The sequence below is a fragment of the Chanodichthys erythropterus genome, chromosome 22, assembly GCF_024489055.1.
Source record: "Chanodichthys erythropterus isolate Z2021 chromosome 22, ASM2448905v1, whole genome shotgun sequence".
NCBI lineage: Eukaryota > Metazoa > Chordata > Actinopteri > Cypriniformes > Xenocyprididae > Chanodichthys > Chanodichthys erythropterus.
This window is the reverse complement of record NC_090242.1, coordinates 2,414,243-2,442,127: the sequence shown is the minus strand read 5'-3', so window position 1 is coordinate 2,442,127 and position 27,885 is coordinate 2,414,243. Positions and strand designations below refer to the sequence as shown.

Genomic DNA, 27,885 nt, shown 5'->3' with positions numbered 1-27,885 from the left:
ATTCAGAAGGAAATTACATAGAAATATGTTGAGGTTTCTGAATATCAACACCTTGCGATAGCAACGGTGTGTTTTTGGAGGATGCCATTTGCAATAATGCAGGTGATATCAAGCAGAAAATTAGCTGGCCCCATCTGGCCCAAAGTCAATGGCCTCTGAATTTTTCTCTTCAGGGAACTTGCTCTTCAAATACAGTCATGAAACCCATAATTTGTACCATCTAAAGTATTACAGTTTAATTCATGACAGATTTCACACCCTAATTCATCTCATTCTAATATTTGCATACAATTTATAAGCAAAGTGGAATAATCTTCCTGCTTTATTTACCCTTTGTAATGCTGACAGTACAAGGTGCTTAATACCTGTTGAGGAAAGGGGGGGGGGGGACACTAAGCACTATGCAAACATCATGTTGAGCCACACAGTGCTGAATAAAACTCAGCTTTGGCGAAACAATAATGGCATAGATTACCCGCCAAATGTCATACAAGCAGGCAGGGTTAGGATGCTATGAAGTGGGATCCACTGCCGGCTTGGCAAACAGAGGTGCGCTTCTCGCCTCGTTTGATAAATACGCATTTGCCAAATTGGATTTAGATAGGATGTTCTCTATCTAAGGTTCTACAGATGCTCATTTGCATGTAAGTTCAGTGTGGAGGCAACAGCATGGAGGGATGAGAGATTTCCCTCACAATAATGTAAAATCGCCCCTCTGCACCTGCAGTCGCATACGTTTTCATATAATTAAATCTGGCACAAACGCTCTTTCTCCTAAACTGAAAATATTGCCCTAAGGTAACAGATATGACGGATAAACTTAGATGTTAACCTTCTGAAGCATCATTTGCCAGAGATTGTGGATATAACTACTGTAAAAAGTAAAAAAAAAAAAGATTTAAAAAAAATAAAAAAATAAAAATAAATCATTAAATAACTCACTAAAATTTGTAAGAGGTACAAAAGTCACAACTTACAGTTCATTTACCTGCTTAAATTCAGACATTATGAATTGAATTACTGATGAAGAAAACTCAACAAACTCAACAAACTTACAAACTTACAAACGTATATGAATTAGCAACCAATTCGCCAAAACTTAAAATAGTTATGAATTGGCATGCGAGTGTGTGTTGTATATTTAGAAGTATCCACTGATATATTTGATGTTACAGATATGTGTTACAGCAGGGATGAGTCAGAATTGGGCTTCTACAAACAGGGTATTTATTCAGCCAAAGGATCAGAACAGCACACATGCATCAAACGATAGTAAAACAACAACAAGAACGGACAGGGAAGTGCAGGGAGTGAGTCCAACATAAAGGATGTGCTGATGATGATGATGATGAACAGGAGTAATGAATAAATCAAAAAAGAAATGCATGGTGGTCTATTATAATGAATTATTTCTGAGATTATTCATATAGTGTTGAATCACATACAGATAGTACTCAACCAGAATAAGTTATTTTGCCCCACGGGTAGAGTTTCAGCAGAAACATGTATTTTCTACATTTGACCTCTAAGTGTTGAGGCCATAACTTATTGATGTCAGTGCCAAATTCACTTCCATTATGTCAATAGTAAATCATAAATCATGTTATATTTCCTTGTTTGTTATCAAAGCATCAAGAAAGCACTGGTGACTAATTTGAATATGCTCTGTATATTATTATTTCCTATACTGGGGAACTATGGGGGCTTTGCCTGGGGGTGTAGGAGTGAATCAAAGAACTTTAGAGTTTGTTTACACCAGTTTAATGAACTTCAGGATATGTTGAGAAAGAGAGAGAGAGAGAGAGAGAGAGAGAGAGAGAGAGACCGATTGAAAGAATGAGAGATATCCTAACTTCAATTATTCTATACAATACATGATTTCACTGAACTGCAATGTGTGTATCCATAAAATAATACATTTTGGAGATTTCCTCTTGTTCATGTAAGACTATTGTTATTATTCTTTTTCTTTTCCTTTGACAAGACAGAGTATGTGACATTCACATTCATTTTACCTGAAGATTTTCACCATGTCATATCATTCTCTTTTTAGATAACCCTGGCATTGAGGTTCACCAGCAAAGACATGGATTTAAAAGAAAGGGAAGCAAAAGAAACCCTGACAATGAAGCTGAGACTGACATGACAGTACAACAACATCCAGAGTCTGCCCTAAAAGATAGCTCAAATATACGTTCAAAGACAAACATCCATCAAAACTAAAGGAGATTGAAAGGGCTGAGATGAAATGTCCTCTATATAGTCAAGGGAGTAATTGATGAAATCGTTCTAAAAACCGCTGCTTTTGAAAAACTAAATCGAAATTCTGTTTGATGCTAAATTGTTGTCTAGTGCTGCTGCTGCAAAAAAGAAAAAAAAAAAAAAAAAAAAAAAAAAAAAAGTGATATCTGTCAGTAATATGTAGCTATATAGGTCAGATATAAGTTAATTGATTTTTATCTTGCTAATGTGTCTGGTCTGGGTGGCAGCACTGTATGACGGAGTGCACAAACAAGATGATGTCTACCACCGTCTGCCAAACAAGTCACACCTCATTTGCATCAGGTCAGCCTACCGTGTCCATTTGACTCACGTGTGCAGTGACCTGAATGGGATTTAATTGGTGCTAAAACATTCCATCTGTCTTATTAAGCATGTGAGTGTCCCCATCCCACCTCCATATTTGTCCAAAACTGAGTGATTATTAACTGAACAATTTCAGACTGTCTGCGTAAGTCTGCCCAAAGCGCTAGGGTTAATTGAATCCAATTAGCAATGAAATATGTACAAATGGATTGTCACCTGGACTTCACAAGGGGTGTCTTTGCTGTTTTGAGTGTGAACAATTGGTAACAGGCTTAAAAAAAAAACAAAAGATAAACCCTATTTTAAACAGTAGTTGGTCCTCACAAGCAGAAACACAAATTGCCTTGTGCAGTCTTTCCTTTTTTCATGGTTGATCTGTCAAAGTACATCAGTTTTCAGCCTTTTCCTTCTTCAACTACCAAAGTTATCATCTTAAAATAAATTGGTGGGATAAAACGATTACACTCCCTTGGGTTTCTGGTGTTCCCAGCACCCTGGCACGTTTGATCTGGAATAAAGCCTCAGCGAAATGGGAAGCACCCCAACTGTACACTGGTAAGAGAGAAAGACAGTCGTTTAAATGAGGTTTCTTATCAACCAGCTGTTTATTCAGTCTGCCTACCGCTCACTGGGACCCTAATAATTCCACCCTCGCGGAAAAGATGTTATTTACAGGACCATATGGGGAGCACGGCCCTCAGGACTACATTATCGGGTGACAGGGTTATAACGCCGTAATCGCAATCACAAAAAAGCTGTTAACCTTACCCATGCTCACTGAACTTCCTTTAAGAGAGATGGAGACATGGAATAAATTGGTTTAATTATGGATCGCAATCACAAAATTACAGTATTTACATTGTGCTGATTACTGTAATAAATGTCTAATGGCAGGAATTCATCAATGATTAGAGCAATGCTTGCACAAATCAATCACCACAGACACACAGACAAACAAACCACCAATCATCATCAGTTATTATTCATAAATTTAAATAAATAAAGTTTTTGCCGGAGACACACCACATGATAATATACAATCTGAACTAATCTATATCATAAAAAGGTCAAATTATATGATGTTAGGTTAGTTCACCCAAAAATGAAAATTATATAATTTATTATTCACCCTCATGTCGTTCTACACCCGAAAGACCTTCATTCATCTTCGGAACACAAATTAAGATATTTTTGATGAAATCCGATGGCTCAGTGAGGCCTCCATTGCCAGTAAGTTAATTTTCATTTCCAGTGCCCAGAAAGCTACTAAAGACATATTTAAAACAATTCATGTGGCTACGGTGGTTCTACCTTAATATTATAATGTGACGAGAATACTTTTTGTGCACCAAAAAAACAAAATAACGATTTTTCAACAATATCTAGTGATGGCCGATTTCAAAACACTGCTTCGAAACTTTACGAATCTTTTGTTTCGAATCAGTGGTTCGGAGCGCCAAGGTCACGTGATTTCAGCAGTTTGGCAATTTGACACGTGATCCAAACCACTGATTCAAAACAAAAGATTCGTAAAGCAGTGTTTTGAAATCAGCCATCACTAGATATTGTTGAAAATTGTTGTTATTTTTGGCACACAAAAAGTATTCTCGTCGCTTTATAATATTAAGGTAGAGACACTGTGCTCAAATTAAAGGTGCCATCGAACGTTTTTTTTACAGGATGTAATATAAGTCTAAGGTGTCCCCTGAATGTGTCTGTGAAGTTTCAGCTCAAAATACCCCATAGATTTTTTTAAATTTTTTTTTTTTTTTAACTGCCTATTTTGGGGCATAATTAGAAATGCGCCAATTCATGCCGCTGCCCCTTTAATTGCTTTAATTTGCTAATATAACCCTCAAAATGGATCTTTACAAAGTGTTCGTCATGGAGCATGTCTAATCGTGTAAGTAAGATATTTATTTGGATTTTTACATTTGATTCTGAATGAGTTTGATAGTGCTCCATGGCTAAAGTTAACATTACACACTGTTGGAGAGATTTATAAAGAATGAAGATGTGTTTATGCATTATACAGACTGCAAGTGTTTAAAAATGAAAATAGCGACGGCTCTTGTCTCCGTGAATACAGTAATAAACAATGGTAACTTTAACCACATTTAACAGTACATTAGCAACATGCTAACGAAACATTTAGAAAGCCAATTTACAAATCTCTAAAAATATCATGATATCATGTCAGTTATTATTGCTCCATCTGCCATTTTTCACTATTGTCCTTGCTTGCTTACCTAGTCTGATGATTCGGCTATGCACATCCAGACGTTAATACTGCCTTTCATAATGTTGGGAACATGGGCTGGCATATGCAAATATTGGCGGCGTACACCCCGACTGTTATGTAACAGTCGGTGTTATGTTGATATTCACCTGTTCTTCGGAGGTCTTTTAAACAAATGAGGTTTATATAAGAAGGAGGAAACAATGGAGTTTGAGACTGTATGTCATTTCCATGTACTGAACTCTTGTTATTCAACTATGCCGAGGAAAATTCCATTTTCAATTCGATGGCACCTTTAATTGTTTTAATACCTTTCTGGGCACTGAAAGTGTGAATTAACTTGCTGGCAGTACAGGCCTCACTGAGCCATCAGATTTCATCAAAAATATTGTAATTTGTGTTCCGAAGATGAAAAAAGGTCCTACGGGTGTAGAACGACATGAAGGTGAGTAATAAATGACATTACTTTCATTTTTGGGTGAACTAACCCTTTAAGACACTAATGTCGTATCACATCAGGTCAGTTTCATCACCCTGTTCGACCTTTTGCCCCCTTAAATTTTATATTATATAATTTTGAAATTAAAAATGTGCTCATCCTAGAAGATGCATATTCAAGTCATAGTATATAAAGTGAATTTTTATCAGAATAAATGTTCCAGAACATGTTGTGCAGGAACTACAAGGGCAGTGACAAGTATTCCAGTTCATTTTTGACAATGTCTTTGATCATGTGCCAACTCTGCAAGCCAAATTTCTGATATAATTAAATAAGAAAGTAGAATGCTAAAAGACACAAAAATACCTCAACCCCTCACCAACACCCTTCATAATAATTTTGAAAACACTCTCCACTCCAATAATCTAATGACCCATGACGGAACCCTGGTGCACGCCAGCAGCTAAATCCAGCCCTTGCTTTTGGCAGTGTCTTGAAATAACCGCTGACACTGACGGAGTGGGCCAGGTGGCACCAGCTGGAATAGATGCCACTGTTGATTGATAAAGTGCCGCGGGTGTTGCCGGACCAACACTTCACTTCTGTCCCCTGTATACTCCTGTTCTGACCATCACAGGGTCAGCCAGGTCAGTCCAACCAACACAACATTAGCTTCAATACACCAGCTTGAAGACACTGTGATTGGCCTGTTGGGATGTACATCTAATGTACAGACCCAGCATGAGCAAAATAATGACAGGAGACAATGAGGCATTAAAATGTCATTTGGAGGAAACTGCTGTGTGATCGTAGAAGTCCAGTTTAGCCCAGTTATGACACATCGTTCCTCCCTCCACTTTGGCGGTTTAAATAGTTTAACATTCATTAGGCAAAAATGTCTGACCTCAGCATGTGGCAACTGACCAATCAGGATTAATTAGTCCAAAGAACCATGTAATAATGAGTTAAATGAGTTAACTTATTTTCCCGAAAAAAAGAGTACAGTTGAGGCACATTCAGAATTTTTGCACATTTTTATCACTTTTTTGACCTTTAAATGTATAATTTTGTATAGGTACCGTAAATATTATTTAAATATATTTATCTAATAAAAATGTACACTTATTTTATTTCAGCTATAGGTGCAAAGGCAACATTTCTCAGTTTTGTTTATACATAGACATTAAAACATAATAAACATTACTAATATTTTAGCTAAAATTAAAATGAAAAAAAGAAAATATATCAAAAATCTAATTCAAAATATTAACAAAAACTATAATAGTGTTTCAATGATACTTAAATAACACAGATTCACTTTTTAATGCATTATACACACACTTCATGGAAAGTTTTACTATGAGGGCCTTTGTCAGCTGATGTAAAACTCTATTTCATAAGCATCATCCTCTGTGCTGGAGGACATTTCATTGCCTTTTATTTCATTAAATACTCACCAAGACTCTCTCAAACAAGAAAACAGAGGAACGCATTCAAGAGGAGACGTTCCAAGCATTACACCTGATGAATTTAGCATCAACCTGAGATGAATTCTGATTGGTTGGTCAAAGCCCAAATGCCTCTGAGGCAAATGAAATCGATCCTGTTTTTTTTTCAGGTCATCTCCTCAATCAATCAGAGGTGATAGGCTCAGTAAAATCAATATCAATTTCAAAGGTGTATAGTACATCCTTTGTCAAAATACAGGACCACTTGCACTACAAATCAAAATAACAAACTGTGTAAACATACAAAAAGATAACCAATATGTAACATAATATAATATATCTGCCAATATTTATAGTTAGATGCTTTTTCCACATTTGTTTATTTTTTTTTCAGTAAATTTATATTATATTATATTATATTATATTATATTATATTATATTATATTATATTATATTATATTATATTATATTATATTATATTATATTATATTATATTATATTATATTATATTATATTATATTATATTATTAACGGCAGTGTTAACTCATGTAAATTCATTGTTCATTGCGATTAGTTTTTCACTGTAGGTTTTCTAAATATTAAACCCATGAAACACAGTGCTGTATACCAAAAAGCTGAGATTAGTTTTCTAAGATTTCTGGAAATGCAACACCTCTCAAAATTCAAGCGGTTGGCAAAGGGAATGCATTTTTCCTCAAATCCATAACCACACAAATAAAATAGGAACTTATTGGTATGCAGACTTTTTTATGAACACTTTCCAACTTCAGATATCCAATCTACTAAAAAGGAGTGTGGCTACAACCAGCCAAGCGGCTCACAGCACTACCTCATCTTAACATGGAATACATTTTTTATTTAAAAGTGAAGCGAAAATTAATTTGAGCCTCAAAGATAGAGTTACCACCCATTTATAAATGTCACTACGTATGCGGGTTGTCCGGTGTACTGCTTTATCTCGTTCCAGAGTGGGAGCACAATAACACATCCTCCAGAAGCCAATGATTCACAAATTACATTCTCAAGCTGGGAACAAAACTGGAGGAGAAAGCAAACATAAAAAAAAAAAAAATAATCTCATACAAATGATACAAATTAGGAAGAAGTCACAAAACAAAATAATATGATGCATGTGAGCTGCATTCTGTCATGTAGAGATAGTGATATTTAAATGAAATCACACCAAGCCTGAAAAATATATATGTAATATAATAGGCTATAATAGGCTATAATAGGCTATAATAGGCTATAATAGGCTATAATATAATATAATATAATATAATATAATATAATATAATATAATATAATATAATATAATATAATATAATATAATATAATATAATATAATATAATATAATATAATATAATATAATATAATCACATGTATGTTGGTTTGGTTTATTTCAAGTTCCTGTTTCATTTGTTCCCATTTTCCCACCACTATTTATTTTCCATGGTTTCTAAGTAGTTCACACCTGTTCCCTCTTCTGTTGATTAGTTTCCCTTGTGTATTTAAGCCCTTGGTTTTTCTCAGTTCCTATAGTGTTAACGTTGTGTTATAGCGTGTAGTGCTTTGTTTCCCACTGTGATTATTAAAAGTTAGTTTAATCATGTTCCTGTGAGCTCTCTTAGATTGCTGCATCTTAACCATTACAGAATACTAGACTAAGATTAGATTTGGCCATAAAATGCTGGATTTACCTGCTGTGTGCCTCGTTCTGCTGAAGCAAGGAGAGCACTCCCTTGAGGATCACACAATGCACTTTTTAGATCTGACATACCTCACCCACTATCCTGACTGCTTGCTGAGGCTAGAAAAATACATAGAGCGGTCAGAATAGTGGGTGAGGCATGCCTGCCCACGGACCATCCTAAGGGAATTTCTCCACTTTCTTGAATGAGTGCTATGCCAAAATGACACTCTCTTTACCGTCTGCCCAGCAGAAGAAGACCCTGCCAGCTCCACTCCAGACCCACAGCCCAGCCAGACTTCAGCCACGCCCACCTCAGACCAAGAACCTGAGCCCACTGCCAATGTCAGAACTTAATACTGAGGCCATCTTCATCCCAGAGCCTGAGCTAATTCAAAATATTATTACCACATTTATGTTGGTTTCATTGTGTTGGGTTTTAGTATTGGTTAGTTCTAGTTCCTGTTTCATTTGTTCTCATTTTCCCACTACTAGTTAATTCCCATGTTTTTTTATTTGTTCACATCTGCTCCCTGTTCTGTTGACTGGCTTCCCTTGTGTATTTAAAGGGATAGTTCACCTAAAAATGAAAATTACCCCATAATTTACTCAGCCTCTAGCCATCCTAGGTGTATATGACTTTCTTATTACAGAATCAGAGTTATATTTAAAATATCCTGGCTCGCCCAAGGTTTATAATGGGAGTGATTGGAGGATGAGATTTTGAAGCCCAAAAAGGTGCATTCATCGATCATAAAACATACTCCACGTTGCTCTGGGGGGTTAATAAAGGCCTTCTGAAGTGAATCGATGCATTTGTGTAAGACAAATATAAATTAGGAATACACTTTATGATCGATAAATGCACTTTTGGGCTTCAAAATCTCATCCTCCATTCACTCCCATTAAAAATCTTGGAAGAGCAAGGATATTTTTAATATAATTCTGATTGTGTTTGGGTCTTATACACCTAGGTTGGCTTGAGGGTGAGTCAATTATGGGTAATTTTAAATTTTGGGTGAACTATCCCTTTAAGCCCTTGATCTTCCTCTGTTCTTGTCTAGTTTTAAAAGTGCCCGTTTTTCACAAGATGTAATATAAGTCTAAGGTGTCCCCTGAATGTGTCTGAAGTTTTAGCTTAAAATACCCCATAGATTTTTTATTATTCAATTTTTTAACTGCCTATTTTGGGGCATAATTAAAAATGCGCGAGTTCAGTGCGTGTCCCCTTTAAATGCTCGCGCTCCCTGCCCCCAAGCTCGCAACTCTATAATACATTGCATAAACAAAGTTTACACAGCTAATATGACCCTCAAAATTGATCTTTACAAAGTGTTTGTCATTCAGCATATCAGATCATGCAAGTATAGTATTTATTTGGATGTTTACATTTGATTCTGAATGAGTTTGATAGTATGCTGTGGCTAACGGGGCTGAAGCTAACGTTACACACTGTTGGAGAGATTTATAAAGAATGAAGTTGTGTTTATGAATTATACAGACTGCAAGTGTTTAATAATGAAAATAACGACATGGCTCTGGTCTCCATGAATACAGTAGGAAACAATGGTAACTTTAACCACATTTAACAGTACATTAGCAACTTGCTAACGAAACATTTAGAAAGACAATTTACAAATATAAAATATCTTGATATTATGGATCATGTCAGTTATTATTGCTCCATCTGCCATTTTTTGCTATTATCCTTGCTTGCTTACCTGCATAAAGTCTGTTGATTCGGCTGTGCTGCTCCAGACGTTAATACTGGCTTGTCTAATGCCTTGAACATGGGCTGGCATATGCAAAAGTTGGGGGCGTACATATTAATGATCCCGACTGTTGTGTCATGGTCTGTGTTATGTTGAGATTCGACTATTCTTCAGAGGTCTTTTGCACAAATCAAATTTACATAAGAACGAGGAAACAATGGTGTTTGAGACTCACTGTATGTCATTTCCATGTACAGAACTCAAATTATTTAACTATGCCGAGGTAAATTCAATTTTCAATTCTAGGGTACCTTTAACGTTGTGTTATAGTGTGTAGTGCTTTGTTTCCCTTTGTGTTTATTAAAAAAAGTATAATCGCTTATAAAGTTTAATCATCTTCCTGCCTGCTCTCTTGGATTGCTGCAGCTTAACCATGACTATAATATAATATTTGTTTGTAATACTGTATATATTACATTTTATGATTGTGGATAAAAATCAAAACTGCATAAGTTCCAAGGTCACCTAGGTCAATAAGAACTATGATTATTTATTTTCTATCAATCAATGTTTAAATGACATGACTGGAGAGCAGTGCAATACATATTCATAAGTAATAGATTCAAGCAGCCAGGGGTGATTGACAGTTGAGATGTATGAGGGGTGTTTCTGAGCCATTGTTTCATAATACCTCCCAACTTCCATTCAGACAACACAATATTCCTTCAGTTAATTGCTTGTCAGGAAAGCATGCAGGTCTGAGACAGTGATATAATGCCTTTGCTTTGTTGACTGGCAACAAGATCTGTCTCAAAACTTGCTAATGAAACAGATGCGGGGAAACTTCCAACTCAAGAATGATGACTTTGCCACTCATTTAAAAAAAACAACAACAACAACAACAACAAAAAAACTTAAATGCACAAGTACGGATGCACTGTGAAATAGAAAATTGGCCAGTTTAAGCCAAAAGATGCTGGCGCTGTTAGAGATAAACACCTGTGGAACATTTCTTCCAGATGGTGCTAATGAAAAAAAAAATTTAAATGACAATATTATTTATGTTGTAACTTATGTTTAGAAGTCACAAAGAGAGTCATAAAGCAAATTCTTAACTGCTAGTGAATGTATTATATTTGCTTTGATGCCTCTTTTGTGATCTGTAATTACTATAGAATTTGCCTCACGCTGTACCTTATAATTCACAGCTTGTGATTAGATTGCTGTGCAAATTGACATCAGCAGCTGTGTTCTGTTACATAACAAACATATGGCTTTCCAAAGACCAAAAGCAAAGCAAAAAAAAAAAGCTTATGAAAAGTCAAATCTATATAATTATGAATAAGATGCGCAAATGTGAATTGAGGACTTCAGCAAAAATACTACAAAAATAATACTATTTTCCTGTGATATAAGAACAATCCCAGATATATTCCAGAATAACGGGTTAACGTGTAGTGCAATCCGACAATAAAGATTTGTGATGCAGAATGACAAAACGAGCAGACTTGAACACTGAGATAACACAAAACAACTACTGTTGAAAACAGAAGGCTTAAAGGATTAGTTCACTTTTAAATAAACTTTTGCTGATAATTTACTCACCCCCATGTCATCCAAGATGTCCATGTCTTTCTTTCTTCAGTCGAAAAGAAATTAAGGTTTTTGATGAAAACATTCCAGGATTTTTCTCCATATAGTGGACTTCAATGGGCACCAAATGGTTCAAGGTCCAAATGACAGTTTCAGTGCAGCTTCAAATGGCTTTAAATGATACCAGATGATACCAGATGATGAATAAGGGTCTTATCTAGCGAAACGATCAGTCATAGCTGGGCACCGCAGACAGGTGGCGAATGTCGCCGCCAGTGTGTGTTCACTCATAGAAAACAATGCGTTCGAATTTTAAAGACATGGCGCGGAGATGAGCTTCGCGTCTGGTGTGCAACCCCCTTAAAACGCTGTTGCTCAGTAATGGTGGAAATCCATTTTGTCCGGTAAAGCCGAGATCAGACTGCACAATTTTCAAAGTAGTCGAGTCACTGTTCTTTTCACACTGCATGACTATCTTGGCCAGCATTCAGTCGCTGCTGTGTTCAAACTGCACGATGGATCAGCGACAGAGAGTTTCACACTGCATGACTTTACAATAGGAAGAATCGCCGACAACTCTGTCTGGCACGCAAACTACGTTTCACAACCAAACACACATGTGACAAGGAAACAACGCGATATCACGCATGCAAGACCGGAGTTCTCACGTAAGACTGGGATTATTATTAAAAATGGTAACCCGCAAGAAGCTTGCAATACGAATTATCTGTGCACTGATTTGCAGCGAAAACAAGAAAAAGAAAAGAAGAATATGAAACAAAGCCATGATTTGCTGATATTGTGGTCTATAACTCCTCCCCGAACTCCACGCTGCTCTGTATCTTGCTCTCTCATTGGCTGTCGGTCATCGCCGATGTAGTTTTCAGTCAGAACACTTTTCACACAGCAGGATTTTGAATCTTCGACAGGTCCAGATATTTAGCATGCCAAATATCTCACGGGCGTCAGCGACTCATCTGTGATTCTCTCAGATCGCGTCTTTGCTCATTCACACGGCGTGATTGTCACTCGCGTGAACGAGCACCGATTTGCCTGTAATTTTGGGCATTTGTCGCTGATTTCTTAAAACCTGTTGGTGAGCCAAAATCGGGACTAAAATCGTGCAGTCTGAACCCGGCTTAATGCAGCGAGATGGAAACAGGCCTCACCGACTGATTTTAATGGCGGGACTGAAATGGTCCAGTCGTGGCAGCATTGAGATTCTTCCTCTGTTGGCAATGGTTGGCATTTGCCACATGTGCACCACCACGTCTCATTAGGTCTTCGTCTGCCCGATGCTTGAGTAGTGTGTGTCGCCACAGCAGTCTCTTCCATCTACCAAATTTCTTCCTATGTGTATTCTGGTTCAAAAAGGTAGGGCAGGGCAAAAAACTCATCTTCTTCTCAAAGTTCAAAATCGTCCGACATTGTTGTTTTACTTTTTTTGTAAATGGCGTTTGACTTAGTATTTGCACGTTCAACTTGTAAACACCGACTCGGTACTTCCGCCTACGTCAAGCGTGACCTTTTCAGCGTAATTGCGTATTACGTGACGTCACAAACGCACATTGCAGAACAGAGCATGGTGAGCATTTTTGCTTATAAAAATTCAACTTTTTTTTTTATTTTTTTTTTTAATGACCGATCGTTTCGCTAGATAAGACCCTTATTCATCATCCGGTAGGCTATTGTTTAAAGCCTTTTGAAGCTGCACTGAAACTGTCATTTGGACCTTGAACCGTTTGGTGCCCATTGAAGTCTATTATATGGAGAAAAATCCTGGAATGTTTTCATCAAAAACCTTAATTTCTTTTCAACTGAAGAAAGAAAGACATGGACATCTTGGATGACATGGGGGTGAGTAAATTATCAGCAAAAGTTTATTTAAAAGTGAACTTATCCTTTAAATACACTGTGATGATTATTAACGGAAACAAAGAACAGGTGAGAACTAGTTAGTATCCATCAAAACCAAAGAACTAGAACTAAAACAGAGGCAGCATGTGAAAACCATGAACTAAACAGAACATTATAAAGAAACTATGAAACTAAACAAGATATGATGGTGAAAAAAAAGTTGTATTATCTTATGCTATATTGTGCTCAAATAAATTAATAAATACATACATTTTAAAGTGCTTGTGCATTATTGAGCTCATTAATCCTTCTTATCTTTATTAAGAGTCTCAGAAAATATTTATTAAAACCTGCTGAATAAAAGTGATAAATGTGTCCAGTTGAACTTCTGAGCACTTAGCCTGTCTGTTTGCACATTCTGAGCAGAGAAGATGACAGCTCACTAATGCAAACACCACGTTTCCCCTTTAGAATCCAGCAAGCGAAACTTGACCTTCTCAGATGGATCTTGTTAGGTCATTTGTTAATGTAACTGTTTCTATGCACTTCAAAGGCACCCTTCATATCTGCAATTACTGCAGAGATATTCTCAACCACTGAGCATGCTGGGATTTCTTACAATAGCCTATCCTTGCACTTAATGTTCATTAATTTCAATCACAACCACGATGATGCCAAAATGCCTTGTTATTAATAAGGAAACTAATCACAAGCTTCAACAAACAATGTTGCGGCAATCAGTCCTTTTCAGTTTCATTAAGCAGCCAATTCTTATAACATTTAGAATCATACATTATAACTTATACTGATAAATGCCTCAAAACATAAAACATAAGACAACTCAGGATCCCAATGAATTTTATTGTATGGACAAAAACAACAACCAAAAATTAGTTTGTGTTCCACAGTGGAAAGAAAGTAGAGGTTTGGAATGACATGATGGAGTACGGTGACCACCTGGTTATTTCTCTGTTGCAGGACAATAGTGATTTTGCAGGACAATGCAGGACACGTGTGTGAGAGATAAATTTACTATTATTATAGTAAATATTGATTTACATTAGCTGGAAAGCCTGTTTGCCATCACATTTGATGATAACGTTTTACATCGCCAAAAGAGCTTTGTTAATTGTGACCGGCTCTGTGACTGGCACTCAATTTGCCCAGGCTTGAGTAATACAGTGTGATTTTCTCTAATCTGATTAACAGGCTAGTAGATAAAAATCACATTTTATGCTAAAATAAATTTTCTTAAAGGGATAGTTCACCCAAAAATGAAAATCATCCTATGATTTACTCCCCCTCAAGCCACCCTAGGTGTATATGACTATCTTCTTTCAGACAAACTCAAACGGAGTTGTATTAAAAAATATCCTGGCTCTTCCAAGCTTTAAAATGGTAGTGAATGGTGCTCAAGATTTCAAAGCCAAGTGCATCCATCCATCATTAAAATAATCCACACGCCTCCAGAGTGTTAATACAGGCCTTTTGAAGTGCGACGATGCGTTTTAATAACTGGCTTCCGGCAATGGCCATACGCAAGTAGAGTTCAGGTAGAAGAGTGACCTCTGACCTGACGTATGGCATAGGATGTAGGAGTAGATTAAGCTTAGGTGAGAATAGATGCCTCTCGTGGTTCAAACAAAGAGGGCTGGGCAACAAACTCAAGCTCCTCTTCTCTTATATCAAAATCCACTGACAATTATCTTTAAAAATTCTAATTTTAAACATCTAATTCATGACCAGTGTTTTGTTTTGCTTTATCCTTTGCATTTCCGCATTCGTCATGTGTTGGGTCAGAGGTCATTCTCCTGCTGAAACTTGACTCATGTACGACCGTCACCAGAAAGTTTTTCTTACAAGAACCCATCGCTTCATTTCAGAAGGTCTTTATTAACCCCCTGGAGCCGTATAGATTACATTTGTACTTTTTGGGCTTCAAAATCTCAAGCACAATTCACTACAATTATAAAGCTTTGAAGAACCATGACATTTTTTATATAACTCCGATTGTGTTCATCTGAAAGATGATAGTCATATACACCAAGGATGGCTTGAGGGTGAGGGTTAGTTTTCCTTTAAGTAGTGACTTTATTTTCCTTTGTTAGACTTTGCAAACAATATATGTGTTTTACGGATTCAGTGCATCTTGAACTTGTATTTTTTTTTGTTGGATCTTGCAGGCTTAATCAGGATGTCAATCAGTACATGTTTAGAAGATGTCCGACTTTTGGTCGTCATCAGTGGGAAAAAAAATGCATGAATGCATTGGTTGCTTATTATCCCACGCTAGCTAGAACATAATGGCTGCGAAAATAGATTTTAGACGCCACATGCATTTTCAGTATTAGATTTCTTATTGTGGTGTTTTAATTTCAGGGAAGAATACAGACATAATTGAAATGTGGGTGCTGCTTACGTCTTGCAGAATGAGGGACAAAGCTCTTAATTTTGGGACTTTTTGTCACCCTATGATGGAGGGAGAGACATGAGGGAATCTGATTCGTCAGGATGATGCCCACTACAGCAGTTTGCAATGCACTGCCACAAGCGAATTTCTAAATATCAGAAATAAAAAATTGCATTTGAAAATAACGTACAACCTACATTAAAACCTACCCCAAACCCAACTTATAGTGTTAACAAAAGCGAATGTGAGATGAAAATGCATTTGCTGAAGCAACCATGGCATTTTTGCTTCTACAAGTCTTTGAGTTATTTTATCGTGCAATGCTCTGCATTGTAAGTGCAGTGCTGTACCAGTTGAGCTACTGAGCAAGTTTACATATTATCATAGCAGCGATATATATGGAGCTGGTTAAGTGATGCAAACACCAAAATGTATTAGTTTTGTATCTTTTTTAATCAATAATCTGCTTCTGTAATCATGCCTTGTGTGAAAAGAGATCAGAGTTGTTGGCGTTTTACTGTCTCTAATGTTCATTTCAGCTGGAAACTGCAGTGAATAATATGTATAGCTATGTTTTGGAGTTTTGTAAAAATATTGGTACCTGTTTAGGCAGGTTTTTTCCCATGAGCCTATGTTGCAAAATTCAGTATAAAGATATAATACCAAAATACAGCAAATCAAATAGGTTCAAACACTTTTCACAGCACTGTAACCCTAAATTCAGAGGGAGCTGAAAGGAAAGGAATGTCGTTCCAGGAATATGTCCTACTTGTGCAAATCACGTTAAGCCCAATGCAGAGCCGGAACATCTCTGCACATGGTTAGCTGTGTGTTGTAGCAAAGAAACACTAACATATGTAAAGACCTAATTGAATTGCTAAATTATACCTCATTCACAGGTCTGCTTGTAAAAATAACGTTGTGGAAATAAAAATAAAAAAAAACTAGCAAACATCCTGCTGTCTCCTTGACAGCATTTGTTCTTCTTCCACATTGTCTATTCTGTCATCCCTTGCCAAAATATGTTTTATTTTCTCACTCGCTCCATGAGCATACCAACAAACTTCCAATTAACTAAAGAAAGGCAGGAGAAAATCATCAATAAATCTAAAGAGATCTGACACTGAAATGTTTCAGAGATGTTTTTCCCCTTCCTCTCAATTGCTGGGGCTTGTCATTTTTTTTTTAACACTATCCTTAATTATCTTCCTCATAATTCTCTTCTCTTCTCTTCTCTTCTCTTCTCTTCTCTTCTCTTCTCTTCTCTTCTCTTCTCTTCTCTTCTCTTCTCTTCTCTTCTCTTCTCTTCTCTTCTCTTCTCTTCTCTCTTCTGAGGAAAGACGCTCTGGGCTGAGAAATAATTATCTAATTATATGGCAACTGGGCACAATAGGTGTACATTTAGCACACCTGTTTTAAATCCCATCTGCCCTGACCACTGACATTCACGGTCATTAACACACTGCATTCTGGGATATGGGAGAGTTAATCAAGTCTTTTGTCGAGGAAATGGACCTTGGCTTTGGGACTGATGAAAGTTATGCTATGTTACCGGTCGGGGTGGTGGGATAGCGCAAACATCACACTAAATCTTCTTCTGAAACCCAAAAGAGCAGGATCTATGCACAGCAGTTGTTTTAATAATTACAAACTAACGGGCCGTTTACACAACATTTAAGACTTTTTATGAGCTTTGGCCATTCATTTACACAACAACAGTGTACTGAGGGCCTGAAAATGCAAACTTTTGAAAACGGGTTTCAATGTGCAAGTTTTTGAAAATGATATTGTTATTGTCTCTGTGTAAACTACAAAAACACGAATTTGTGAAAACGGTGACGTCATGCGCATGTTTATTATGTGTTCAGTCTGAAGGCATGTAGTGTTTCTTTACAAATTGACATCGCCAACTACTGGCCTGGCAGCATAATACAGAGTTTTTAGTTGTTGTCGTGGATCTGTGTGAACCGGGACCATTTTGACAACTAGGGGTGTTGAAATTAACACTCTTGGGTCGGCGGTCACGCCCGCGTGATCACGGCGTTTTTTTTCTAACCAGTGTGAAAGAGACTCAAAATACTCTGTCAATGTTGCACATACAATTAAGAGTTATACACCATTTTGTGGAATAATTTCTTTTATTTGTGTACACTCAGAGCAACAACAAAATGTTGTGCTTTTTGTAAAATAAACAAAACTAACATGATGTGTGATCTCTCGTCTCCCTCTGAACGAACTCCAATCTGATAGTTCTCAGAAAATGAACTGTAACTTAGTGAATACTAATGACAAAAAAATTAGACTTATGCCTAAAAAAACATTGAAATGTCAGGTTTTAAATTGTGTAAGTCAAATCGAAAACAAATATTCTGTGTTTATGTAATCTGTATGAAAAGAGAGCCATGTCAGAAGTCCGTGATTCAGCTCATTATCCGCTAATGCGGCCACGCCCACGGAGCCAGCGCTATTCAGAGGCAAATTCAGTCAATACATGCATTCATCATCTCAATCGTGTATTTATTGTCTTGAAAAGTGTTTTGAATAGCCATAGTTAGCGATCTCTGGCCTCTGTTAGTTCGGTTAGTTCCTTGATTGCCTATTCTTCGTTAGTGCTCAGGCATTTGTGGACTAAAGGTGTACAGAGCGCCCTCCGGCTGCAAGTATGAATTCAAAACACAGTATCCAGCACTAATAGTAATGACAATAAATCCTGAATAAATATTACTCTTCTTTATAGAAAATTGACAAACATATGAGAATCCATCAGTATTTCTCCAAATGTGCATTCTTTTAAGCTAAAAGCCTATATGAAATGCCTTAGAGGTAACATAATTGTTCAGACACTTTGCATCACAGAAATACATTATATTTTAAAGAATATAATAGAATACCATTATTTTAAATTGTAATAATATTTCACAGTATTGCTATTTTTTCTGTATGTTTGATTTACATTATGATGAGATTTGAGACATGATCAAAAGAGGGTTTTTTCACAGCCTACTTGACTGAAAGAGCTCATTATTCATGCAGCTCATTAGAGCTCTTTATGCAATTCTTTTGTCTTCTCAGGTGAGAATCACCCATTATTCATGATTATTCACGCCTCCACGCATACTGTGTTTCTTGACCAAAGATGTTTTAGAAAATTTAAATCTCTCTATTGTTTTATATGAACAAGCAGGCAGCATCATTTTTACCTCATTTTGAAGCAAAAACTCTAGTCTACAACCTCAAATACCCAGAAGTCTTGTGAACACAGATTTAATATATATTTTTTGGCCTTATTTCAGTGACTTAAGTTTTTTTGTTTTTTTCAATAACCACGCATAAATGTTATTCCTTCAAAAACACAAACATGTACATACATGTTCCTCACATATTATTGTAGCCTAGTTTGTTCTGAATACAGTGTAATGACACTTTTTCCATTAATATGTTTATGAACAACTGAAAAAAGCACAAATGTCAGGGCATGTCAAAACTTCTCCAAGGCCCCAAAAATCCTCAGACCCCTGAGGGTTAACATTAAAAGTAATATTTTATTGTTATTATTATTGTTGTATTTGTATTAATTTTATGACAAAACAACGTTATAAAATTTCAAGGCTGTGAATCAAAACCAGTGAAGAACCATTGCTATTATTATAGTATGTACAATACAGAATCTGACTGAGATGCATGAATCATCCTTTGCAGAATATCCAATATTCTACAGTCTCCACGGCAGGGTAGGATAAGAGATTTGCAATGCTATGCCAGATATTTTCCTAAACTGAAGTCCTTCAAACCAGTGCGGAGGTCGAGGTGAAGACATAAACTACATTAGACAGTGGACAGAGGGTATCCTTCACAAAGACAGACCTTCAGGACAGAGAGAGAAAACAGAAGGAAGAAGAAAGCAAAGTGAGCTCCTCTGAAGGACAGGGAGGGAGATGAGAAGAAATCAAAAGGCTTAGGCCACGAGCCAGAAAAACAGAGACGGAGGCTGTGAAAGCGCATCAGGGATAAAAGAAAAACATAATTTTCCAAACGTGACAACATAAGGAAAGATTCTCACACCCTCTGGGGCTCCTCGCTGCATGAAACCTGCAGAGAGATACCAAATACTGGGCTTTTTTATACCAACATTTTTTTACATTTGCACAAGACACTGCAATCAATATTTTTGCAATCAATTTTCTTAATCAATATTTTTGTCTTTTTTCCAAGAGAAAATATCAAAACATGCTTAAAGCAAAATAAATTTGAGAACCTGAAGCACAATTGCAGAAGAAATTAGGTCTTGTTATCTAAATATATACACTACCGCTCAAAAGTTTGGGATCTGTAAGATTTTGTTTAATTTTAAAAGAAGTTTCGTCTGCTCACCAAGGCTGCATTTATTTAATTAAAACTACAGTAAAAACAGTAATATTGTGAAATATTATTACAATTTAAAATAACTGTTTTGTATTTTAAAATATTTTAAAATGTAATTTATTCTTGTGTTGGCAAAGCTAAGTTTTCAGCATCATTACTCTCTTCAGTGTCACATGATCCTTCAGAAATCATTCTAATATGATGATATGCTGCTCAAGAAACATTTGTTGTTTACAATTTGTGGTACACAAAAATATTTGTATACAATTTTTTTTTTTTTTTTTCAGGATTTTTTGATGAATAGAAAGTTCAAAAGAACAGCGTTTATTTGAAATATAATCTTTCCTAACATTATCATTGTCTTTACTTTCACTTAAGAAAACTAAATAATAAAAAAAAAAAATAAAAAAAAAATAATAATAAAATAATAAAAAGTTTTAGTTTTTGTTTGGATATATAGTATATTATAAATTTTGAAACCCTTACAGTATGCATGCATTTAACATGAATTTGCCACTAAATAGTAATGATGGGTTAACTAGACTCTATTGCATTTTTTTTACCAATATTTGCCAATATTACCAGCTAAAATATAAACCAAATAAACTTCAAAAATATATATCAAGCTAAGCTAAAACTAACAATAATAATAAAAAATACTAAACTAAACTAAACTAAAATAGAAATAAGAGCTAAATTAAAAACAATTTAAAAAATGACACTATAACAACCCTGATCCAGACCTTTTGATTCAAGACAATACTTTTTTCTGCAGTTTTTATTCAAATATTGAGACAAATAAATCAACTGCATAATATAATGTAATGAATATCAGTCTAACAAAACTATGTGTGCCTTCAAATAAGACAAACTAACACTTCCCTATATATTATTCCAAAAACAGTAGGCAAAAATTCCCTGGATGACCTAATTATTCTGGTGAAAAGTGCGCATTCGCTGGACATTTTACTATCCCATGAGGCCATGAGAAGGGAATTTATGAATGGAAGTGAAGCGACACAACCGATTCTGGTAGGTCAAATGACAGTAACAACATGGCGGATGTAGTACATTCAAATTTCCTTCATACTATATTCATACTACATAGAGCGTAGTTTCAAATTTCAAATGTAGTATATTCTCAGTATGTGATTTGGACACAGAGCTTGACTGTCGGTCACCATCAAATCCTTGTCTTTTCTCTGCATGCTTTATAGTCACACCATAACACCTCTCACCAGGCCTTCATATATGGAAGTAAAATAATGCCAAATGTTTTTGAAATAAAAAGCTTGTTGAATTGCACTATTTGAAAAAAATATGCATTACATTAGCTGTACTTGCATTTAGATGCACTGTATTTTTAAGGCTTGCATTTTTATGGGCTGAAATTCAACATGGTCGTATATTTAGGCTGTGAATATTTCAATTAAAAATATTTCACACACATTTTCATTATTAAAAATTCAATAATTCATATTCACCTTTTAGATTTCACTTCCAAAATATTCATTCTGTTTAAAAATACAACCTATAAAATTCAACTAGCAATTTTCAGTCCATTTTATTTCGCTTTACAAATTCGCTTCCACAAATTCAGTGGCTCAAATTCGGCAGAAAATTCAACATTTCACATCCGGGAACTGCAGGAAGAGCAGTAGAGTGCCGATGCATCATCTCTATCTGCTGTTGGTCTTCTTCACCAGCAGGTGCCGCTAGCGGCTGTTTAAGACGAGATCACGGCTAGTAAGTCATCATTCATTCATAAAAACGGATTTACAGAAATGGAGCAAGCGGTAAGTGAATGTGTGATGATTATCAGGGCCAGTATAAATGCAGAAAAGCTGATAAAGACACAAAAGCTGCATTTATGTTTAATTCAGTGTATTTACGCTTACTTTCCCTGTGTAGCTACAGCTTTCTCTCCAGTGAACAAGATAACGTTATTGCCCGATGCTGGTGTATAGATCAAACGTTAAATCTGAGATAGACATATATTTTTCTCTGTTGTTTAGTTTCCTTAACTTTATATCGCAGCGCTGTGTTGTAATACTAGGGCTTCCCTCATCCGTCATAGGATTGCCCTGCCATCAGGACATATAAACTCTTAACACAGCTTAATGGACTCGTACAGTGATATAAAAGACCAAACTCGCACCTCATTTGTGATGTAGGTTAGACTATATAGGCTCCAAGAAAGCAGATACTGGCATTAAGTTGATTTGACGCTGAACGTTTGATTATGATATTCGCAAATTTAGGGACTGTCTCTAAAGTTACAACATTATATATTCACGTTTCTACCTTCAATAGCATTTAAAGAGAATGACTTAGTCACAAAACCAACTGTAAATTGTTCATCTAGGTGTCAGGTATAATGCAAACCTTTTAGATTTTTGATGTTTATTAAAATAAAAGGTAACACTTTATATTAAATAGTTGATATGAACGAACAATGAACTGCACTTCTACAGCACTTACTAATCTTTGTTAATGTTAATTCCAGCATTTACTAATACATTATTAAAATCAAGAGTTGTATTTGTCAACTTTAGTTAATGCACAGTGAAGTAACATGAACAATGAACTGCTGTATTTTTATTAACGTTAACAAAGATTAACAAATACAACAACAAATGTGTTGCTCATGGATAGTTCACATTAGTTAATACATTATGAACCTTACTGTAAAGTGTTTCCAAATAAACTGTTAAGTAATATGTAAAGATTGCTATGTATTTCACTACTGTATTGGATCATACAAAAAAATGCCATAATTTAAAGCTCAATAGCATTTGATGAGAATGATTTACAATCACCAAAACTACCTGTGAAGTGTTCATCTATAGGTGCCAGGTCGAAGAGTGATGCACCCTTCTCTCTCTCTCTCTCTCTCTCTCTCACACACACACACACACACACACACACATATTCAAACACACTCAACTCAAAGTACATGCACATATACTTTTTCTTTTTTTTACACATTCATCACACAATTAGTTCTACTTAGTTAATTTTATTTCTAAATTTAATTTAAAATTTGTATAAGCAGGATAATCTATGATCAGGTAAAATAAAAAATGAACAAAGTAAAAAAAAAATTGTGTGATGAACATGTAAAAAAAGAAAAAAAAAAGAAATAGTATATATGCATGTACTTTGAGTGGGGTGTGTTTGAATATGTATATGTGCATGTGTGTCTACAAGAGTTTGGTAGAAGGTAGAAACGTGAATACAGAATGTCGTAACTTTAGAGACGGTCCCTAAATTTGCCAATATCATAATCAAACGTTCAGCGTCAAATCAACTTTATGCCAGTATCTGCTTTCTTGGAGCCTATATAGTCTAACCTACATCACAAATGAGGTGCGAGTTTGGTCTTTTATATCACTGTACGAGTCCATTAAGCTGTGTTAAGAGTTTATATGTCCTGATGGCAGCTATGACGGATGAGGGAAGCCCTAGTATTACAACACAGCGCTGCGATATAAAGTTAAGGAAACTAAACAACAGAGAGAAATATATGTCTATCTCAGATTTAACGTTTGATCTATACACCAGCATCGGGCAATAACGTTATCTTGTTCACTGTAGAGAAAGCTGTAGCTACACAGGGAAAGTAAGCGTAAATACACTGAATTAAACATAAATGCAGCTTTTGTGTCTTTATCAGCTTTTCTGTATTTATACTGGCCCTGATAATCATCACACATTCACTTACCGCTTGCTCCATTTCTGTAAATCCGTTTTTATGAATGAATGACTTACTAGCGTTGCTTTGGTCTTCCTAAACAGCCGCTAGCGGCACCTGCTGGTGAAGAAGACTAACAGCAGATAGAGATGATGCATCGGCACTCTACTGCTCTTCCTGCAGTTCCCGGATGTGAAATGTTGAATTTTCTGCCGAATTTGAGCCACTGAATTTGTGGAAGCGAATTTGTAAAGTGAAATAAAATGGACTGAAAATTGCTAGTCGAATTTTATAGGTTGTATTTTTAAACAGAATAAATATCTTGGAAGTGAAATTTGAAATGTGAATATGAATTATTTAATTTTTAATAATGAAAATGTGTGTGAAATATTTTTAATTGAAATATTCACAGCTTAAATATACGACTGTGTTGAATTTCATCCCATAAAAATGCAAGCCTTAAAAATACAGTGCATCTAAATGCAAGTACAGCTAATGTAATGCATATTTTTTTTTCAGTTAGAGCAATTCAACAAGCTTTTTATTTCAAAAACATTTGGCATTAATTTACTTCCATATTCATAAGACCACAATTCCTTTAGCTTTGTATACACATGCATAATGATTTCAGGCAGACGGCTGCAAAAAATGGGAAAAGAAAGAAACAAACAAAACAATAAAAGCAAAAAATAGCAATACACTTAAAGATACATGAATAGCCAATCTGTCAGCTCATAATAATAAAACTCTGTGCCTCTTCTGTGTGTGTATATTTTATGGCTTTTCAGCTAGTCTCTCAAAGCGACTGTGTGATTATTATGCAGCCACTCGATCCTACACTCAGGGCAGCATTTATGGGTTTCCTTTCCCGCTAGCATTATCCTCCAGAGGTGATCTGACTGCTATACACAGAGCCCATGAAAATGCTCTTATTTGCCATAATCATTTCTCCTAGGACCATGCCAGGCTTGTTTAATTGGACTCAAAGGCACCCGTTCCTTAATTTCAGAGCCATGAATTTGAAATCAATAAGCAATGAAAAGGAAAGGAAACATCAGGCTGAATTAGTAATCATTAGATGGGGTGCTTATAAGGGAAATTTATAAGTCTAGGCTACCCAGGGTAATTATGAATATGCTCAGGCCTATTCATTGCATTGTTACATAATTAGCCAGATGAGGAAAGTTTAATGCGATGTAGGTGTCAAGGCACCCTGGTATATGGGTCTCTATATTGAATTTATACTCTCACACTGGATATTGCATTATGCTATGCATTACCTGAAGGTGCTGAAGTGATTTTTTTTTTTTTTAATACTACACTTAAAATGTCCCTATATGTGATAGATATCAGTGAAATAGGTGACTGCTGAAATAACATGTCTTCCTAACTGCGAAAGGCTATGAAGTCTAAAAAAGGTTAGGTTTGGCTTTTCTATCCATCTGAAAACCAGCCAATTAGAATCTCTAACTTTTTTCATGTCCAGGTTTGCTAACATCTCGTTGGCTTACATGTCTTTGGAGGCCAGGGTTGAGCTTGAGCGTGATCAAATTTATTGGCTTAAGTCCAGTTCATATCAAAGGTGATAACAATACTCATTCTAATTCTATGAGAATAGCAAAGTACCTATATAACAATAACAGCACAGAGGAACAATATTGTTTGAATCAATTTCAGATCTTTTTTTTTTCTTTTTTTTCTTTTTTTCAGCTGATTAATGATACAAACATTGACAGATTGATCAGAATCCAACGACTTTAAAGAGCTTGAGAATTTACAGCAGCAGATGACATGAAAGCAGCAAGCACTTATAATTAGCAAAATATTATTGAGTGTTGGTGTAGACTTTAATATAGCTATCATTATAGTTACCTTTCCTGGTGTGGATGGGCCTTAAATGCACAATATGCAAGTGTGACGAGCAGGGCGGGCGAGAGCCGTGAGGGAACGGCGCGAGGCCGGTGACGCGAGTGATAATGAGCGTCACCTGCGAGGCGTGCCGGCCTCGAGTCTCTCACGGAGGAGCTCCGGAGGCATAAAAGGAGGAGCGACATCAGTGAAGGACAAGAGAGGACCAGGCCTGGACTTTATTTTATGTTTTATTATGTTTGTGTGGCCGGCAGACGTCCGCGAGGGTCTGCCGGCATTACTTTCGTTTTGTTCTTTGTTTATTTTGAATTAAAGTTACGTTGAATGTTCGCCGGTTCCCGCCTTCTTCTTCCCATTTACGAACTGTGTTACAGCAAGATTTTGGGATTAAAAATATCCAAAAACCACTAAAACAATGTTATATATTTAGTTGACTTGTGTACTTACATTATCCCAAATGTTTCCAAGAATGTTTAAATCCAAATAAATAAGAAATTTTAACCAGGACACAGACCACGTCTGTGTGTCGTCTATCAATGACATCATACCCGCATTATCCTCGATTTCTGGTTTCATTTTTGTAGAAACCATGGACGCTTTAATATATTATTTGCTTTATTAGACAGATGAGCAACTATCTGGATACATTCATCGACAGAAAACTAATGTTATATAGCTCAACACAGTAAGTCTTATTGTTTAAATCTTGTTTTCTTGATTTACAGTACCATGTTTTACCATGCCTAATATCAATCTAGCATACAGCAGTGTATTCATAGTAGCAGTCGAGCGAACGCAGAGTAGCACTATAACAACTTTCAACTCACAAATGTATCTAATAAGATAAAACAGCTCTGCTTTACCCCACATACGTTTGACCAGAAGAAGCAGAAGCAATAACTGCGGCATAATAAAAGTTCCGCTGCTCTCGAGACGTGAGTCACGCTCGTCTCTCATTAGCAATCGCTCCAGCAGCCTCGTTTCTGCTCGCAAAGCTCTCAGCCCTGCCCAGCTTTATACTACAGTAACGTTAATAATCTCATCCATGAACATGATTTTTGCCCGAGTCCCATCCCAATTGTTTTCCACCAGCTGTAGAAGTGAAGACCACACCTCCCATGATTCCGCGCTCAATCTCGGCATCATCAAGCTACACCTTTGTTATGAATAAGCGACGAAAATGTACATATTGTGCCTTTAAGTTTAGCAAAATGGCAAAAAACATTTACAGCACCTTTAAAGTCAACATTAGGGTTTAGGAACTGTTGACTATTCTGTTCTTGCCCATACATTCTTTCGCCAGTGCGGACACAATACTGTACTAAAACACTCTGACAGGGTTTCCTGCAAAACAGTGCCACAACACTGTTACTGAATCAACCGTGCAAAACAGACCAGTGTAGTCTGATTACAAAATCAATGACATTTTGAGGCACCTTTTTTCTTTCTTTTTTTTGTGTGAATCAAAAAACATGCAATGCAGCCACTGTAGTCTGATTCCAAAACTAATGACTCAAATGAGCAGATTCATTTTAGTGAATCAAAAACAACTAACATGAGACATCAGTAGTTGTTCATATATGTAGTCAAAGATACACAGTTTTGACAGTAGTATTTTGATAATAATATTATAAAATGAGCCATTCTCAGAGCTGGCTAGATTACTTACAAATTTTAATCAGTTACTGATTACAAATTACACAAATTTGTAATCAGTAATATAATCTCTTAGATTACACATTTTTGGTAATGTAATCTGACTACTTTTGGATTACATTTAGATTACTTTTGTGCTAAACCTTATTTGATTGCACATATATTGTAGGATAATCTTGTACAATTTTGATAGATACAAAGAAAGAATATATTCCAAAAATATATTCTATTCACAAACAAGAGCCTCAACAGATTCTTTTTAAAGTGCAATGTATGGACAGTTAATACTTCAAAAAACTAACACTAAT

General features: G+C 35.9%; 1 protein-coding gene across 1 annotated transcript in view; it reads right to left on the bottom strand.

Moving 5' to 3' along the window:
• sgcd (sarcoglycan, delta (dystrophin-associated glycoprotein)) overlaps nt 1–27,885 on the bottom strand; it is a 271,970-nt gene that overhangs the window by 182,932 nt on the left and 61,153 nt on the right. The gene's annotated exons all lie outside the window — the stretch shown is intronic.